Genomic DNA, 18,905 nt, shown 5'->3' with positions numbered 1-18,905 from the left:
GCCTGTAGGTGTGTTGGGGGTTGTTCATCCTGAGGTGGAGCACTTTACATTTCTCGATGTTGAACTTCATCAGATTCTGATCCACCCAACTTGCTAGCCTGTCTAGTTCCACCTGTATCTGTAGCCTATCTTCGAGAATGGCCACGCTTCGCCATAACTTAGTGTCATCTGCAAAGTTGGCCAGTGAGCTCTTCACCTCCACATCCAAATCATTAATAAAGATGTTGAAAAGTACTGGACCAAGCACTGACCCCTATGGGACACCGCTGCCCACTTCTCGTCAGGATGACACACATCCGTTCACTACGACTCTCTGGGTCCTATCCTGCAGCCAGTTTCTCACCCACATATGGATGAAGGTACCTTTTTGCATACAGCCCTTCCAACACAGTTTAGAGTATGATCTGGATATTGTGTTGAGTCTAGATGGAGCAAGATATGTTCAGTGCAGTAATTTAACCAAAGTCGCTCTTGTTGCCAAAGAGAAGGAGATGAAATATGGGTGTTTGTCCATTATTTTGTTTGCCCACTTCTGAGAGTTCTCTAGATCTTATTCCAAGTTTTGAGTGCATGTAGCTCTGGAGATTTCCTTTGCTCTAATTCCTTAACTAGGTTGACTGCTAAAATATGATTCATAAGTTTCTCATTTTTAATGGGGGTATAGGGTGACAGACTTTTTGTGATTTCATGTAACCTCCTGACTTTGCCCAGCATTTTCTGCCAAGAGATTATCTTCAAGTTTGGTGTTATCTACAACCATTGAACATAGACTTTGCTTTCCTATTAGTTTGTAAGGGTTTACACCATGTTGCTGTGGTTCTAAATGTGGCTGCCCAGTTATATTTTTTCCCTTTTTCCCACTCTTCAACATTATTTTCCAAGGCTAGGGACAGAAATTACACATAAACTAATATGTGATTAGAAACCAGTTCAAATCTGTAGTGTAACAGAAGCTCAGTGTGCATAAACTGCTTTCAAAATGACTGAAACCAGCTTAAGATAAACCTTGATGGATGTAGTACCAGACTTATCTGATTTAAGTTAAATGAGTTTACTGAACTTCATCTGCAAACTCAGCATCCCAGGATACCTCCTCTGCAAACTCCCCCTCACAGGGTGGGCGGGCTAGCCTTGGCTCAAGCTGTCTGCTCCAGCAGAGCAGGGAGGCCTGCTCTAGCACCTCCCAGCTTCTGGCCTGGGCCACTGCTGGCATGTGGCTGCATTTCCAGAATCAAATATGAATATCTGTTCATTTATCATTTCAATCTATGTAGCTCAAACTAACCTGCAAAAAGTGAATCAATTCAGCCTTAGGCTTTTTGACTGTCTACACTTGGCCAAAGGAAGCTGTCAACAATTTTTGCAGATGTTTAAAGAATATTACAGGTAGTCTTATGGGCAAGGTAAGCATTATATACAAAATTTTAGGGAGGACCATCATCTTCACAGTGTTGATTCTCCCCATCCAACTTATTAGAAAAGTTTGCCAATAATTCTTTTTTGTTTATGGGTGGATAGGATAAGGTAGATATAATTAATAAAATCTTGCTTCTACATTTTTGGCTGTGAGAAATAGAAATAATCTGCCACAACAATGGTGACATCCCAACAATGCTCCAGTGGTCTGTATAAAAAAAAATAACTTCATATTTCTCAAAAATAGTCCAAGGTTCATCTCAAGAATGATATATTCTGGTCACAATAGGCTACTGGTCACAATCAACAGGAGCTCAATAGCACCCCCTCCTTCCTCCTCCCTTCCCTCCCCCCCGCAAAAAACCCCCCAACCAAACAAACCCAAAACCCAGCCAGCAGGGTCTGTGGTTTACTTGCATATGTTTACATTTCAGTGAGCCAGCCTGAAGTTATGTAACAAAATGAATACTATTTGTCGCAGGGCACCTTAGTGCCTGCTCCTAAGAGAGGAGAAACTGCCAGGGAGAGAGCCCTGGCAGAACCAAGTGAGCACAGCTGTGGGTTGCCGGAGCAACTAAGCGGAGCCAGCTGCCTGTAGGGGGCAGGGCCTGGCCCTTATAAAGCTCAGGGCTGAGGCCAGGCTGGCAGTTCTCTGCCAGCAGCTGGAGAGACAGGAGCTCCCTCGGCCGAGATATGGGAAGGAGCCTAAGTCGCAAGTACAGCTCATGATAGCCCTGGAGGCTTGAGCTATGATGAGGAGTTATGGCCAGGTGGCTTGCATTTGTGTTACAGCCTAGGGGCTTGTGGTTTTGCTTTGTGTTTGTTTTATTACACCCGGAGGCTTGGGCGAGGCTATAGGGGTTGGAGGAGGCCTCAATTACTCGCACGCCAGTGCGTGAGCAGCTGGTGGCAAGGAGCGTGGCCAGTAGGTCGCGGGCGCAACCCGTAGGTTGCAGACGGGGACCTAGACCCCGGATTGCGTGTGGGGGAACATAGACCCCGAAGGCACAGCTCGCACGCCACTGCGTGAGCAGCTGGCGGCGAGGAGCGCGGCCAGTGGGTCGCGGGCGCAACCCGTAGGTTGCGGACGGGGACCGAGACCCCGGATTGCGTGTGGGGGAACATAGCCCCCTGGCCCCAGGAAAGGGGCGGTATTACTGAGGAGCCCAGCGTGGGCGCGGCGAGCCCCCAGAGAGGGGGAACGCCCTTGTACGTTATTGAGTAGCCCAGCGTGGGCGCGGCGAGCCCCCAGAGAGGGGGAACGCCCTTGTGTATTATTGAGTAGCCCAGTGTGGGCGCGGCGAGCCCCCAGAGAGGGGGAACGCCCTTGTGTATTATTGAGTAGCCCAGCGTGGGCGCGGCGAGCCCCCAGAGAGGGGGAACGCCCTTGTACGTTATTGAGTAGCCCAGCGTGGGCGCGGCGAGCCCCCAGAGAGGGGGAACGCCCTTGTACGTTATTGAGTAGCCCAGTGTGGGTACACGGGCATAGCGAGCCCGGCCGCAGGCTAATGCGGCAATCCCCCTTAGACCAAGGCAGGGCGCTGCGGTTGCCCCTGAGAAGACGGGGAGTAGCAGCGCGGGGAGCCAGAGTCAGGGAGGGTATCCGTGCGGTTGGCCCATAGGACCGGAGGCCCGCTAGAGAGTCCCGAAGCGGAACCACACCGGCAGGGGAGGCCCAGAGTGGGCTACACGGGAGTCCCAGCAAGAGGCTGGGCACGAGAGAGGGAGCCCAGAGTGGGCCACATTAGAGAGGAGGCCCGGGAAGCGGGCGTATAGACCGAACAACGTCCTTTACATCTGCGAGGCTTGGGGCGTGGTATTAGGGGCTGGTAGGAGCCACGCATAGCCCATAAGGCTAGGGCGCTTGGGTAGCGCCCATTGTACGGGGAGACCCACGAGGGGTCCAGGAGCTGACAGGCCCGAGGAAACACAAGGCAGCCTCCCTATTACATATTCGATCAAGACGTGGCAGGCGAGAATGGAGGGTGCCCTCGGGCCAGAGTAGCGTGGTGAGAGGGCCTCAAGGAGATCACGGCCCTCGGCGAGGACCCCGCTGTGACACTATTGTATGAGATTTGTTGAAAGAGATTAAAAGGGAAGTGATTGTTCACATCAAAGTAGCTATAGTTGAGCCAAAAGAAACTTAGTGTAAATAGTGGGAAACAGAAATAAAATCCAGAAACCTGTGGAATGCTGTCATGCACAAATTATATAGGAGGTGTATTTATCTGTTGTAAATAATTTTCAATTTCAACAATATTATAAAGCACGTTAGCATAAGTCAGTTATTTCTAAAGAAATCCATGGTCCTTCAGATCCAATCTCTTGCAAGATTGGGAAAAAATATAATTCATAGTGTAACCTGGAACAGGAAGTGAAATAAACCTTCATTGAATATATCGAGCATCACAAAATGAGGCAATAGTCACCATAACCTTTTCAAGGATATTCACTCAAAATAATAGATCTGAAAGAAGGTGTAGGGGAAAAAACTGAAGCAGTTTTCTGAGGACAGTGGTTGTTGCTTACTCAGTGATAAGTGCAGCTGTCTGTGACAATAAGGACTTCTCTCTAGTGTCCAACAGTAACTGGTGAGAGATGTCATGAAACCAGCCTTATCTCCAAGGTATCTTTGCAAGTAATGCAGTGATCATGAATCAGGGCAACTGTCTGTGGTTTGCAAGTGCACTATATCTGTTATATAGGACTGAGAGACAGCACCAAATATAACTTAAAAAAAAGTAGAAGGCAGGTTAGAACCAGCAGATGCTGTTGAGAAGAACACAAGAGTCGTGTGTGGGGGGAGGTGTTGGGGAGGAGGGTTTTTTGCAGCTTATCTTAAATATTCTCATGTGTGTAACCTGGGTGGTACTCCAAAAGGTACCCCCTCTCCAATTGAAGGGATCAAAGCAGGTGCACAAGTGCTGTGGGAGGTGTAGGGACTCTCCTCCCCCTATAGAGCAGAGCCAGGCCACCAATGGGGACTTAACCATATACCTTTTAATGAGGGAACAAGACTGGGAACATAACAGGCATAATCAGGGGATATAGTGGACACTACAATGCCCCAAGGGGGCAGGATTCAACAAAGGTTAGACACTTACAGACATTGACAAAAGACAGGATTAACAAAATATAAAACACAAACAGCAGAGCAAACAATACTAGTTGGGGAAATATAAAAAGGTACAAAATACAAAATGTCAAAGGACAAAGAAATATAGGGCCTAGGTACCTGGAAGGGGAGAAAACACAATGGCCCCTTTTCACTGCAAGAAGAATTTCTCCTTGTTAGCTCGCTCACCCCAAGTCACCAAAACTGGGACTTAAACTTAGATCTCCCACCTGGCAGGCAGAAATGCTGCCACACAACCACCAGTGTGGGTACTGCTCCAAGCTGCTAGGGGACTTGACCTTCCTGGAGCCCCGGCCTCATGTCAAACTGCCTGGTCTCTGATTGGAGGAGCTGGAAGCCGAGCTGGTTGCTGGCCCTCAGGTCGTTGCTCAGATCCTTGCTGAAATGGGAAGCCTCTCCTGCTGGCCACAGCCTCTCATAGGGGATCCTGGATCCCAGCAGGAAGCCTCTCCTGTCAGCCACACACTGTGCTGCTGAGGGTCCAGCTGCTGCCTGCAGGTCCTGCTCCTTCAGGCTCTTCTGGGGCAACTGCTTCCACCCCGGTGGCTCAGCTCTTGCCATCTCTTTCAAGCTCCTTCCTCAAGGCCCCTCGCTGGTCTCCTCCCTGAGTCAGCGGTGCTGCCCCTTTTATCCCCCTCCAGGTGACCCAAGGGGCCAATCAGGGGACATGAGAGGTGAGTCTCTGGGGCCTGATTGGTGAGGAAAGGGAATCCCAAGTCCTCCAATCATCTTTTGCCCTTTCAAAACCCCTGGGCTAGGTCACTGCCAGCTAGCCTGTCACATGTGCAAAAGGGTTAAAAAAGCCATTGGCATTTTCCCTCCAATCACTACTAACCTGATGTCTTTATCAGGACCTCTTGAGACATACAGGGAGATCTCGTTCAAAGTTATAGATTAAATTGATGGCTGCTTTCTTTTTTTTTTCTTAATAATTACTGGAGAAATTATTACTTCCACATCTGTCAGAACTTTCTAGTAATGAGGAACAAGCAGAGTTCAAAGTACCAGGAGCCCAGATACTCTTCAGTGTTATTCTAACTCAACATGCATCCATCTTCCTGCAAGGCTTTAAGCTCTGCTGTTTTATCAAAGAAATCAGCAAATAAATACAAGCACAAGTCTAAGCTGAATCAGCTTTATCAGCAATACAGGAAATGGATTTCTTCTGCTATTTTATGGCATGCTATACTGTCAAAGAATGGACTTCATCCAAATCAGATTAGGTATTCCCAATAGATCAATTGGGAGTAAATTATAAAGAAAGCTAAATGTAGGTGGAGGTAGAGAGTGGAAAAAGCCCTGGATCTCAAATCTACCATGCTTCATGGACATCTACCATGCTCTATGGACATTTTTCATGGTCAAAGAAGAATTGTGTCACAAGAAATTAACTAACCTACAGATCTCCAACATTCTCAAACATTCTCTATAAATCAGTGGCAATGTTGTTCATAAATCTTCAGATTCACGTGGAAGAAAGAATCTTGTTTGGGAAAAATAATGAAAGAGAAAGAGGACAACATATGTTCTTCATATGAGCAAAGTCAAAGTCCTACTTCCTATAGGAAAGATTTTTTAGTAACTGTTTTCCTGATACAACTACACCAGTATACTGAAAGAGTCCATCCACACTACTGTGTTTATATCATCTTAGGCTACTTTCATGAAAACTATGTTCATCCAGCTTGGCATCCTTTCAAAATAACTGTATAACATCTGGGCAAACAGTGAATGGTGCAATGTTCCACCACTAGACCCTTTCCATCTTGGGACTTTTCTTACTATGCATTGTGAAATGCCTGTCAGAATATACTGGACTGCTAGGACCTAACAAACACATGATTCTTTTTTAGAGTATCCCTTTACTCCTCTGGTGTTAGTGATCCAGCACTATTTTGTCAGACATCATAGAAGAAACATATTGAGGCATCTTGAATGCCACAATCCTGATGATCATTAACCTGAACTGCTTCATTCAGATCCATTGATAATCATAGAGATATTAGTCTTTGAATGCATTTGGACATAAGCGATAGCATAGCAGTGGATACACCTATTGTAGGAGAACAATATAGAGCAATACATTTTGCACATCATTTTCCTAGAGAAGTTTAATATTGCTTCTGGACTTTGTCATGTAGCACTGACATATGGAGCAGGATCTAGATACAGAATTGGGATAATCATCAGTGGCTATGGCCATGGAGGAGGTAGACAGCTACTTTACTTAAATTCTGTACAGCACTCATCTCACAGCAGTAGTGGCAGAACACCAAAATGAGATTCTTCTTCAGCATGGAGAAGCATGTGTCCATTTAGAAGCTTGCTATCCCTGAGATGCAATTAATCAGGTAACCAGTTTGGTGGTTACAGCTATTGCTATTGTTGTCATCAGCAATAGCAGCTATTGTTGTCATAGTTATCGCTGTCATCAGCAATCCTGCAATTCAAGGATGATCTCTACCATGGATCATTGATGGGTCTTAAGGTGACTTAAAAAGCCAATCCTTGAGCCACAGATCTATTCGCAGAAGTTGCAAGCCTTCCTGCAGGGGAGAGTAGACTGCAAGCTGGGATTCCTCTCCTTTCTTTCCTCCACACTCTCTTTTTTGCTTTGGAGGCCAGATGCTTTAGCTTGAAACAGGCTGCTGCGTGGTTGAGGTTGCAGCACCATTACAATTGTTTGGCAGCCACTCCTCCCAACTCTTTATGTTGGTATCTGTTTTCTTGAGGTATGCCAACAATGTGTCTTTGTAATATTCCCTCTAGCCACCATGAGATCTCAAGGCATTAATAAGTTGGGAGTAGAGGACTTGTTTTGGGAGCTGAGTCAGGCATTTGTGCACAATGTCCAGTCCAATGAAGTTGGTGCTTGGTGATCACCGACTCAATGCTGGTAGCATTGGTTTCAGCAAAGATGCTGGCACTTTGGAAAATCTTCCACATCAAATGGGAAGATTGCTGCACGAGACAGCATTGATGATGCCTCTCCAGGCTCTTGAGATGATGGCAGTAGGTCATCCACATTTCCCATCCATAGAGAAGGATGGGGATGATGACTGCATCGTAGACCTGGAACTTGGTATCATTTCAGAAATTGTGATGAATAAAGATACACCAAAGCAATTTCCTGAAGGAGGCACTTGCGCACTGGATCCTGTGCTGGATCTCTTCATCAATGTTCACTCTCTGAGAGAGGTGGCTACTGATGTTGGGGAAGCGCTCAATTATCTCCAGGGACTTTCCCTTGATGGTAATTTGGGCAAGAAGTTTCATATTCATGGTCCGGGGCCTGCTAATAGAGCACTTTAGTCTTCTAGATGTTGAGAGAGACCCAAATTTCAGTAGGCTTCTTTGAAAAGATCCAATGCAGTCTGGAGGTTTTCCTCAGTGACCACAAGGATGGCATAGTCATCATCATATTGAAGGTCAAAGATGGTTATTTTGAGTACTTTGGTCTTTGAGCAAAAATGTCCTAGATTGAAGAGCCCTTCATCTGTTCAATGTCAATTCCAGAAGGAAGGTGGTCCTTAATGAGAACCAGGATGACTGTCAAAAAAATGAGAACACAACTGGGGCAATGATGCATTCTTGCTTGACCCCAGTTTGAATGACAGATGGACCTGTCCCTGATCTGCTACATAGAATGGTCACAGTCATCTGGTCATGGAGAAGCCTCAGGACCATAATGTACTTTTCAGGACATCCAAATCTGGCCAGTACTTTCCACATGGCTTCACAATTGATGGAGTCAAAGGTATTAGTAAAGTTAATGCAGGCCATATACAGGTCCTGATGTTGTTTCTGACACTTTTCTTGGACCTGGTGAGCAAAAAAAAAAAAAAGTGAATTGGGCAATGGAATGGTCAGAAACCACACTGAGATTCCAGCAGGACTTCCTCAGTTAAGAGGCAGAAGACAATTCAGGAGGATGAGGGTTAGCATATTCTCTGATGTGGGAAGGAGGCCAATAACACAATAGTCCCCATATACAGACTTACTTTTCTTGAAGATAGTCATATGTTGGCATTCCTTAGGTCCCCAGGGATCTCTTTGTTGTTCCATATTGAAAGAATAAATTAATGGAGTCTCAGTACAAGTTGCTCACTGCCAGACCTGTAGATTTCAGTGGGTATGCCATCCAGTCCAGTAGACTTGTTGTTCTTCATTTCCTTGATGGCAACTGTCAGGGCAGTAGGCAAAGACATATAGGCTGCCATTGAGAGGGTCCTACAGCCCTGGTTCATAAAGCTGTATGTTGCATTGAAGGTCATTTATTGATTTGCACAGCTGCAGTTCTTGAATTGTATTGAGACTTCGAATGAGACTGGTGAGACAGATCCTTAAAGGCAAGGTCTACACCCTATCCACAGTGATCCTAAGATAAGCAACAAGAAACAAATCCTTCCTCATCCACTCCCACTCTTATTGCCGCAAAAATGTTGTCTGTTCACTGATAGAAGAGTACTGGACACATCTTGTGCTACTCTTAGGGTCATTCCTGAGACGATGATCCTGAGAACATTCCTCAGCTTGCTGCACAAAACTCCTGAATGACACTATTCAGCATGTAGCATGTGTAGAGCTTGTTTCTCAGTGGTGGTCTGAGGACTACTATAAAGACAGAATGGACATACCTGATGATACCAAGGTGCCTACCTCACATTGCAGTCACATGCCTATTATTTGTTTGTATGAAATTCTGAGGCATAATCCAAAATTAATCTCATGGTTTTGTCAGAAATGGAAGTTAATTAGCACATCTCAGCTGAGAAATCTTTGCCAATCACTATTATGGTCTCACTTTCTGTTAAGAATTTTATTGAACAATTCTAGCTCAAAAGTCTCTATTTTTCATAGAAAACAGCTCATGTTTATTATCATATTAAAGAAATGCTACTGCTTAAATCAAGCAATGAATATAAATAGCTGTATTACTGCCATCAGGCATCAGTGTTTATTTAGTGATTGTGAGTCAGGCATGCCTTTTTGATCTGCCTTTCACTAAGCCATTGCTGTTTTCTTACGAAAAGGTTATTTGCAAATGATTCAAGAGTATCAGATACATTAAACATGGAATTAATCAACATGGAATGTTTTCTGCCATTCCTATGACCCTCTATTACCATAATATGTTTGAAAAGTTCTGAATTGCTCTGCAAAATGCTGCATTCCAGAGCAAATCATGGACTCTTTCTCTTCCAGGGTGAAATTGGGACCCCACTGAAAGCAATAGGTGTTTTACCTCTGGGCAGAGGTATAGCCAGGGGCAGATCCAGGGTGGGTGCAGTGGTGCAGTCTTACCCCCATTCCACAGTGAAGGCCACATGCCAGCAGCTCCATTTCCCCATGCTGGAATCCCCTGAAGTGTCTGAGGCACAGCTGGAGCTCTGGGGTGGAGTGGGACACCCAGGGAGATGCAGAGAACAGTTAAGGAAGTGGGGATCTGGGGGACCCACCCACTGCTGCTGATATCCCCAAAGGGAGGGGATACCCACCCACTGCTGTCCCCAGCAAACTCAGGGGTGGGGAAGCTCCAGAACTGCTCCTGCCCCACGCCAGCTGGGGATTGCAGAAAATGGCTGCATGGGTTGCAGGGTCATTCTGCTCTCCGCCTTCCACCACATTTCTCTGCTGGCTCAGGGGCTCCAACTTCAGGGAGCAGCTGGTTGGAGGGCCAGGCAGGGCTGCCAATTTCCCAGACCACAAGGGACACCTGGGATCTCCCATTATGCTGCTATTGCCAGCCCTGCCTGGCCCTCTGTGCAGCTGCTCCCTGAAGCTGGAGCCCCCACACCTGTGAGGGAAACACACTAGAGGGGGAGAGAGCAGAGACTCGACACTGCCATTGCAATCAACCGTGCAGCCCTTGGCTTGAGTGGAGCAGGAGTGGTCCTAGGTTTTTGCCCATGTCTGGGTTACCTGGGGATAGCAGTGGCAGCAGACTTCCAGGTGCTCCTGCTCCCTGGTACTCTCTGGTGTTCCCCATGGTCTGGAAGCAGGCACTGGAATGGGGGACCTACCTGCTATCATTGCTGCTGTCCCTGATCAAACCCAACACCACTGTTTAATGAAGCCTCCAGCTGGAGCAGGACAGGAACAATTTAGAGCTCCCCTATTCCCAGTCAGCTGGGGACTGCAGTGCAGTGGAAGGTTCCCCTGCTTCTTGCCCCAGGGGCAACCCCTGCTGAAGAGTAAAAATTAACCCCAAACTGTATATGATAAGGAATTCAGGGGAAAACCAGTCAAAAGTGAAAACTGTAACACCCCTTTTTAATTAGAACAGGATGGAAAAAAAAGTGTTTTTCATTAAACATTTAAGACAGCTCTACCTTTTAATACTTGGCTACAATAACATTTTTCTGTATTAATATTAAATATGTTTCATGGAGAGCCAATGAAATATTTGCGCAAAACTTTTTTTATACTGGTATTGCATTTCAGGGAAACTGAATTACTTTTATTTTAACTTTAATTTTACATTATTAAAAATAATTCTAAGGTCACTGTTGCCTAGATTACCCTCTATCTTCAGATCACTCACCAGGTCATCCCCCTTGGCCAAAACTAAATCTAGATCTAAATCTAAATTTATTTCCTCTGGTCAGCCCACATACTTCCTGAGACAGGTAGAGCTTGTTGGTGCAAGTCAGGAATCTACGTGACCAGTCAGATCTGGCCGAGTGTTCTTCCCAGAAAATGTCTGGGTAGTTAAAGTCGCCCATGACGACCTTATCCCGTGTTCTTGCAGCCTCTTTCAGTTCTCTGGAGAATTCCAAATCTAGCTTCTCATCTTGATTCAGAAGTCTATAATATATTCCTACATTTAGGTCCCTTTCATTGCATCTCCCCCATATCTTGACCCAGAGGATCTCAAGTCACCTTTCCTTAGTACCAATTTTAGCTTCCAAAGAGGTGTACTGCCCTTTTGTTACACATAAAGCTAAACCTCCACCTTTTTTCCCTATGTGATCCCTCCTATGCAGGCTGTAGTCCTCTATAGCTACAGTCCAATCATGGGTAGAGTCTCACCAAGTCTCTGTTATCCCTACAATATCATAGTCCCTGCTGAAAAGCAGGAGTTCTAGTTCCTCCTGTTTGTTCCCCATGCTTCTGGCATTTGTGTACAGGCATTTGAGCCCTCCACTGGAGGTCCTCAGTTTCCTGTCACCTTGAGGGAGCTCCATTCCTTCAGCTCGTGCTGTAGTGTTTTTCCTGTCATCGCCATTGTTTGTTTGTTGGCCCTTAGGCTTGCTCTGCTCATCATCCCCCCCCACCCCTGGGAAATCAGCTGCAGCTTGTTTATATAGTAATTATATATTTTTTTAATTAAATAAAGCTATAGAATACTTACATGTATGAAAAGAGGAGTGGCTTTATCAAGGCCAGATCAGATACTTGTGACTCACATTTCATTAAATAGACATGCATTCACACATTAGTATGTGTATATGCCATATTTACTTGATGACTTTTAATTTAAGACAACCCCCCTATAATTAGTTTCTGTATATCAGGACTGTTAAGCTCATCTGGCCCTGTGGGCTGGATGAGTGCCCCTGAGCCAGTTGGGCTGGACTAGGACCAATGCTTCTCCCACCCCACAGATCAAGTGACCATGGTGCTACATCTAGCCAGCATACAGCACACACAGTGTGCCAGCCCCTGGGGCCTGCATTGGGCTGTCGCTGCCCACAGCACATAGGCAGGCAACGCGGGAGGGGCAATCCAAAGACCTGCATGTAACTTGTGCCCTGCACCCCCTGTGCCGCATGTAGCACCAGGTCCAGCGCATGTGTTTTGGTCAGTACCTGCCCTGTGCAAGCCTTGGGTGAACTCTAGGGCTTGCATGTCCTGCCTGTGGCACACAGGACTGACTGCCCATGTGTGCTGCATGTGGTGTGGGGCTGGCACAGGGCATGTAGTCCATGCAGTGGCCCGCCAACTGGCTCTGCAAACTGGAGCACATGCTGTGTGCTAGCCCCCTGTGCAGTAACTGGTCCAGCCTACCCACTTCAGGCAGCATGCACTGGCCTCAGGACTTGCTGTGTATGTCGCCCCCAGGGCTGGCATTGGGTGCACACTTCCCACTGTGTGCAGGCTGGACTGGTGCTACATGTGACCCAGGTCTAGGGCTCAGGCTGCACGTGGCTCTCTAGAACAACCCCCAATGCTGCTTGCAGCACATGCTGTGCACAGTTCACCTTGTGCACCACATGGCCACGTCCAGATAAGCGTGGCCATATGGTATGTGGCACCGTAGACACATCTGCGGCACCAAGTACTACACTTTCAGCTGTTCTCCACACTGCGAGGTTGCAGCATGGGAGGGTTTTTTTTACCTTGGGAGACCCCAAGGTCAAAAAAAAAAAAGCAAAGCAGTGCACAAGGGGGTAGCATGTGCCACTCAAAATGAGCATGGCCAGCTGGAGTCATGCTCCAGCTGCTGGCCAGGCTCTGAGCAGCAGAATCGCCACTTCTCAGCCCCAGGATGCCCCCACAACCCTAGGGTAACCTGCTAAGTGCTAGAGGGTGTGTGGCACAGGCATTCCCTGGGGACAAGTAGCAGCAGCACACATCTTGTCCCTGGGGAAATAAACATCCACGCTCATGTGAATATAGCCCATGAGGGTCAGCCCAGTGAACTGTAGGCTGGACCATATGCCCTGCAGGCCTGTGGAGCTGTGTTTGGCATCCCTACTATACCTTAAAACATTATAAATTTCTTATAACTTTCCATCTGCATCATCTAATTATTGTACAAATGGAGAGTCATCCCTCCACCACTACAGCCAGGAAAGCAGCAGCAGGGATGCATTTGGTGGAGAGCAGGAGATTGTGGGGTAGGCAGCACCTGCCCCCTGCCATGTATCTGTGCTGCCTGCAACCTCCACCCTCTGGCCTCCACAGGCTCTTCCTCTTCCCACCAGACTCCCCTCCCACTGCTTCCCCCTTCCCCTCCGCATTTGTTGAATGGGATAAAAACCTAGTCTTGGATTCAAGTAAATACAGTATTACACATATGATATAATTTCATAATATTAAAAAATCTAGTGGAAATAATTGTTTTAAAAGATAAGAATTCTCCCACAGTGTTTGCAACCCAAATATTGTAGAAGTTAGAAACTGGCAATGAAACAGACTATATATAAAAGTGACTTCACTAATTACCGTTACCCAAATTCAATTTAGCAAGTACATTGAAAAACATGAATAGCAATGATATATGCATGTGTGGGTATGTGTATAGCAAGTATATATATCAGATATATATCATTGTTATTTGTGTTTTTCTGATTTCTTTGATACACAGACACACACACGCATATATCATTGCTATTTGTGTTTTTCCAATTTACTTGCTACACACACACACACACACACACACACACACACACACACACACACATATATATAATTGCTATTTATGTTTTTCCAATTTACTTGCTAAAAAAAATTTAGACAATGATAATTAATGAAGTCACTTTTCTATATAGTCTGTTTCACTGTCGGTAATATATATATGTATAGAATCATAGGGCTGGAAGGGACCCTGAAGGATCATCGGGTCCAGCCCCCTGCATGAGCAGGAAAAACACCTGGGGTCAGACAACCCCAGACAGGTGACCGTCCAGTCTCCTCTTGAAGACCTCTAGGGTAGATGATTGCACCACCTCTGAGGGGAGCTTGTTCCATAGTCTGGACACCTTAGTTGTAAAGAAGTTTTTCCTAATGTTCAGCCTGAAACTATCTTCCAGGAGTTTGTGGCCATTTTTTTTACTTTTCCCTCAGGGTGCCCTGGTGAACAGTTGTTCACCGAGCCCCCAGTGTACACATGCCTCTGATAAGCTGCAATCAGGTAAGCCACAATCAGATCCCCTCTCAGCCTTCTTTTCTTTAGACTGACAAGCCCAAGATCCCTCAGCCTCTTCTTGTATGGCTTGCCATGCAAGTCCCTGATCATGCGGGTGGCCCTTCTCTGGACCCTCTCGAGTTTTAGCATATCCTTGTTGAAGTGCGGTGCCCAGAACTGGATGCAATACTCCAGCTGTGGCTGCATCAAAGTTGAGTAAAGTGGGAGAATCACTTCTTTGGATTTACTGGAGATGCATCGATTGATGAATGCCAGAGTTTTATTGACCCTAGTGGCTACTGTGTCACATTGCCAGCTCATATTCATGCTGGGATCTATTGTTACCCCCAGATCCCTTTCATTTGTAGTGCTGGTCAGGTTAGCGATGCCCAGCCCATAGGTGTGCTGAGGGTTCTTCCTTCCCCTAGATGCAGCACTTTGCATTTCTCTATGTTGAACCTCATCTGGTTCCACTCTGCCCAACATGCCAGCCTGGCTAGGTCTGCTTGTATCTGCAGCCTATCTGTGTGTGTGTGTGTGTGTGTGTGGGTATATTAGTTTTAATAGTTACACAAATAGATTTATTTTTAACATAGGATTTTTAAATTGGCAGCATCCTTCCAATAAGTACTCTGCATAATGTTCATTTTGATGCCACATATATGCCATAATTAAAGGGCTGCAGTGTTTTCTGTGGAATCCAATATTTGGGTTTTTTAGTCTGACTAATCCAGAAGCAAATTTTTCATTAACATAAATTATTCCTAGTTCTGATAGTTATGAAGATAAACATGAAAATGTGACTAATACACCAGAAGTTTGAACTGCACCTTTCCTTCACTACTAAAATGTTGTACCATTTTAAACAGCCACCCATTTCTTGTTTATCATCAAGGGCTTGCAGAGCAGGGATATTTGCATTGGCATGGATTGATTAAATTATATTTTTTCTGAGAAATAACATGAAGACATGAAGCCATTTCTTCATCATTTTGTCCTTACTAGTCTGGTATTGTCTTTTGAAGAAATATGAAACATACTTTATAACTTTGTCTAACTGAAAAAAGTGGTTGTTTTCTGGGCTATGTCAAGGTAACTATATTCCTAATCAAGAAAAATTGTGGGGGTCAACATAAGGGTTCCACATCAACCAATTTATAAAGGTGTTTCAATCTATCTTAAATGTTTAGTGGTGTTGAATGGGTCATTTACTCTGACTAGCTACAGATTAGCTACACTGAGGGGAAAAATTACCTGTAATTCAATTTCCCCTAAGATTTTATATTGAGATAAGTGCCTTGACATAAAGCAGATTTTTTTTCTAGGAAAATATAATCCTAATGTGAGGATTAAGAGAAGTGTGCACTATTTTTTATAACTATAATATGGCTATCAGTTTATCAATGCAATATATTTTGCCTGAGTGAATTAAATTACATCAAACAGGTGGTTAAAGGAACGAAGCAGGAAAGACAAAACAATTATATAGATTAGAGTCTTAGAGGAAACCATAGATAAGTTGTTTATTGGGGAATACCTACCATAAGAAGCGTTTCTACAAGTATATCAGCAACAAGAGGAAGATCAGAGACAGACAGTGGTGTTGATGCCTACACGGTCAGATAGGTCAGATGAGTCACTAACTGGCTGGAGTGCCACACCCAGAGGGTGTTGGTGGATGGGTCTTATTTGACCTGAAGGGATGTGGGCAGTAGGGTTCCCCAGGGCTCAGTCCTTGGGCCTGCACTATTCAACATCTTCATCAGTGACTTGGGCGAGGGGGTAGAAAGCACCCTGTTCAAATTCACAGATAACACTAAGATGTGGGGTGAAGTGGGTACACTAGTGGAAAGGAACAGGCTACAAGCAGATCTAGACAGGTTACAGGGGTTGGCCAATGAGAATAGGATGGGGTTCAACACTGACAAATGCAGGGTAATGCACCTGGGGAGGAAGAACCAGCGGCACACCTACAGGCTGGGGAACTCCCTTCTCGCCAGTGTTGAGACAAAAGGATCTTGGAGCCATCACTGATGCCACAATGAACATGGGCCTTTTTCAACTCAGCCTTCACAGGCAAGATCAGCTCCCAGACTACTGCACATGGCAGCACAGGTTGGGGAGGAGATGAGCAGCCAACAGTGGTGAAAGAACAGGTTAGGGACTATTTAGAAAAGTTGGACGTGTATAAATCCATGGGGCTGGATGCGATGCACCTGAGAGTGCTGAGGGAGTTGGCTGATGTTTCATAGTTGGTAGTGTTGGAAGGGACCTGAGATCACCTAGTCGACCCCCAGCTGTGGCAAGAAAGAATGCTGGGGTCAGACGACCCCGGCCAGCTGTTCATCCAGCCTTTTTTTTACAGACCCCCAGGGTAGGAGCCAGCACCACTTCTTTTGGAAGTTGGTTCCAGATCCTAGCCACCCTCACAGTGAAATAGCACCTCCTAATGTCTAGCCTGAAACTACCCTCTGCTAGCTTGTGTCCGTTGTTTCTTGTAACTCCCAGGAGTGCTCGGGGGAACAGGGACTCTCCCAGTGCCTGCTGGTCCCCCTTGACTAGTTTGTAGACTGCCACTAGATCCCCTCTCAGCCTTCTCTTGTGGAGGCTGAACAGGTTCAGGACCCTCAGCCTCTCCTCATAGGGCCTGCCCTGCTAACCCCTGATCGTGCAGGTGGCCCTCCTTTGGACTTTGACCATATTGGCCACATCCCTCCTGAAGTGCGGTGCCCAGAACTGGACGCAGTACTCCAGCTGCGGCCTGACCAGTGTCACGTAGAGGGGGAGGATCACCTCCTTAGACCTGCTTGAGATGCATCTGTGGATGCACGACAAGGAATGGTTGGCCTTCCTGACCGCGTCCCCAATTTGTCGGCCCATGTTCATTGTGGTATCAGTGATGACTCCAAGATCCTTTTCTGTCTCAACGCTGGCGAGGAGGGAGTTCCCCAGCCTGTAGGTGTGCCGCTGGTTCTTCCTCCCCAGGTGCATTACCCTGCACTTGTCAGTGTTGAACCCCATCCTGTTCTCATTGACCTACCCCTGTAACCTGTCTAGATCTGCTTGCAGCCTGTTCCTTTCTACTAGTGTACCCACTTCACCCCACATCTTAGTGTTATCTGTGAATTTGAACAGGGTGCTTTCTACCCCCTCGCCCAAGTCACTGATGAAGATGTTGAATAGCGCAGGCCCGAGGACCAAGCACTGGGGGACCCCACTACCCACATCCCTCCAGGTCGAATAAGACCCGTCCACCACCACCCTCTGGGTGTGGCCCTCCAGCCAGTTAGTGACCCATCTGACTGTGTAGGCATCAACACCACTGTCTCCTAGTTTCTTACCGAGAATGGGGTGAGAGACCGTGTCGAAGGCCTTCCTGAAGTCCAGAAAGACTATATCCACTGCGACATCTGCATCCAAGGACTTGGTGACCTGGTCATAGAAGGCCACCAGGTTGGTTTGACAAGACCTGCCCCTAATGAACCCATGCTGATTGCCCCTGAGCATAACCTCCCCTGCTGGCCCTTCCTGGACATGTGCTAGGATAATTCTTTCGAAAAGCTTCCCCAGGACCGAGGTAAGACTCACGGGCCTATAGTTTCCTGGGTCCTCCTTCCTCCCTTTTTTGAAAATGGGGACTACATTGGCCCTTTTCCTGTCTTCTGGCACATCGCCTGAGCACCATGAGTACTCATAGAGCTGTGCCAGAGGTCCCGCAATGACCCCTGCTAGTTCTGCATTCAGCGCCTTCAGCGCTCTGGGGTGGAGATCATCAGGACCTGTGGATTTAAATACATCTAGTCCCTCCAGAAGTTCCCTGACAAGGTCCTCATTAACCCTAGGCCTGGGTGTGCCACCCACTGGGCCCTTGGGGGTGCCAGTGGGGGAGATATCCAGGTTCCTCCTCAGAAATACGGAGGCAAAGAAATTGTTGAATATGTCAGTTTTACTGTCAGGTGAGATGACCAGATTTCCTAGTGTGTCCTGCAGAGGCTCCACATTACCTGTAATTGCAGAGGTTGCTGGCCATTATCTTTGAAAAATCGTGGCAATTGGGAGAGGTCCTGGATGATTGGAAAAGGGCAAATATAGTGTCCATCTTTAAGAAAGGGAAGGAAGAGGATCCAGGGAACTATAGACCAGTCAGTCTCACTTCAGTCCTTGGAAAAATCATGGAGCAGGTCTTCAAGCCCACCCCCATTCTATTCCCTCTCATTTTGCATAACCCCACTTCCAACCTTACCCTTCCACTCCCTTTCCCCACCTCTCATTCCATCATTTACACAATTTTACCCACGTTCCATCTCTGAGCCCCCCTCCCCACCTTTGGGAATCACTCTACCTCCCTTCCTCCTCTTTTCATAATTTGCATAACCCCGCCCCACACTATCCCCCTCCTCCCAGCCCTCTCCCCCTTCTGCCTTCCCTCCCATGCTCGAAGATTGCAAGGCTTCTCCGTCTGTCCGTCCGTCCATGTGAGATGTTTGGATATGGCCTGAA

General features: G+C 46.5%; 1 long non-coding RNA gene across 1 annotated transcript in view; it reads right to left on the bottom strand.

Moving 5' to 3' along the window:
* Positions 1-4,396: 4,396 nt before the first annotated feature.
* The window catches only part of LOC132248795 (uncharacterized), a 114,887-nt gene continuing 100,378 nt past the window's right edge, over positions 4,397-18,905 (bottom strand). The window contains exon 2 of the long non-coding RNA XR_009460214.1: positions 4,397-8,374. This is a non-coding gene — a long non-coding RNA (uncharacterized LOC132248795). The remainder of the gene's footprint in view (positions 8,375-18,905) is intronic.

The sequence above is a fragment of the Alligator mississippiensis genome, chromosome 2, assembly GCF_030867095.1.
Source record: "Alligator mississippiensis isolate rAllMis1 chromosome 2, rAllMis1, whole genome shotgun sequence".
Classification (NCBI taxonomy): Eukaryota; Metazoa; Chordata; order Crocodylia; family Alligatoridae; genus Alligator; species Alligator mississippiensis.
The sequence above is the reverse complement of the archived record's forward strand: the minus strand, read 5'-3'. Positions and strand labels throughout refer to the sequence as shown.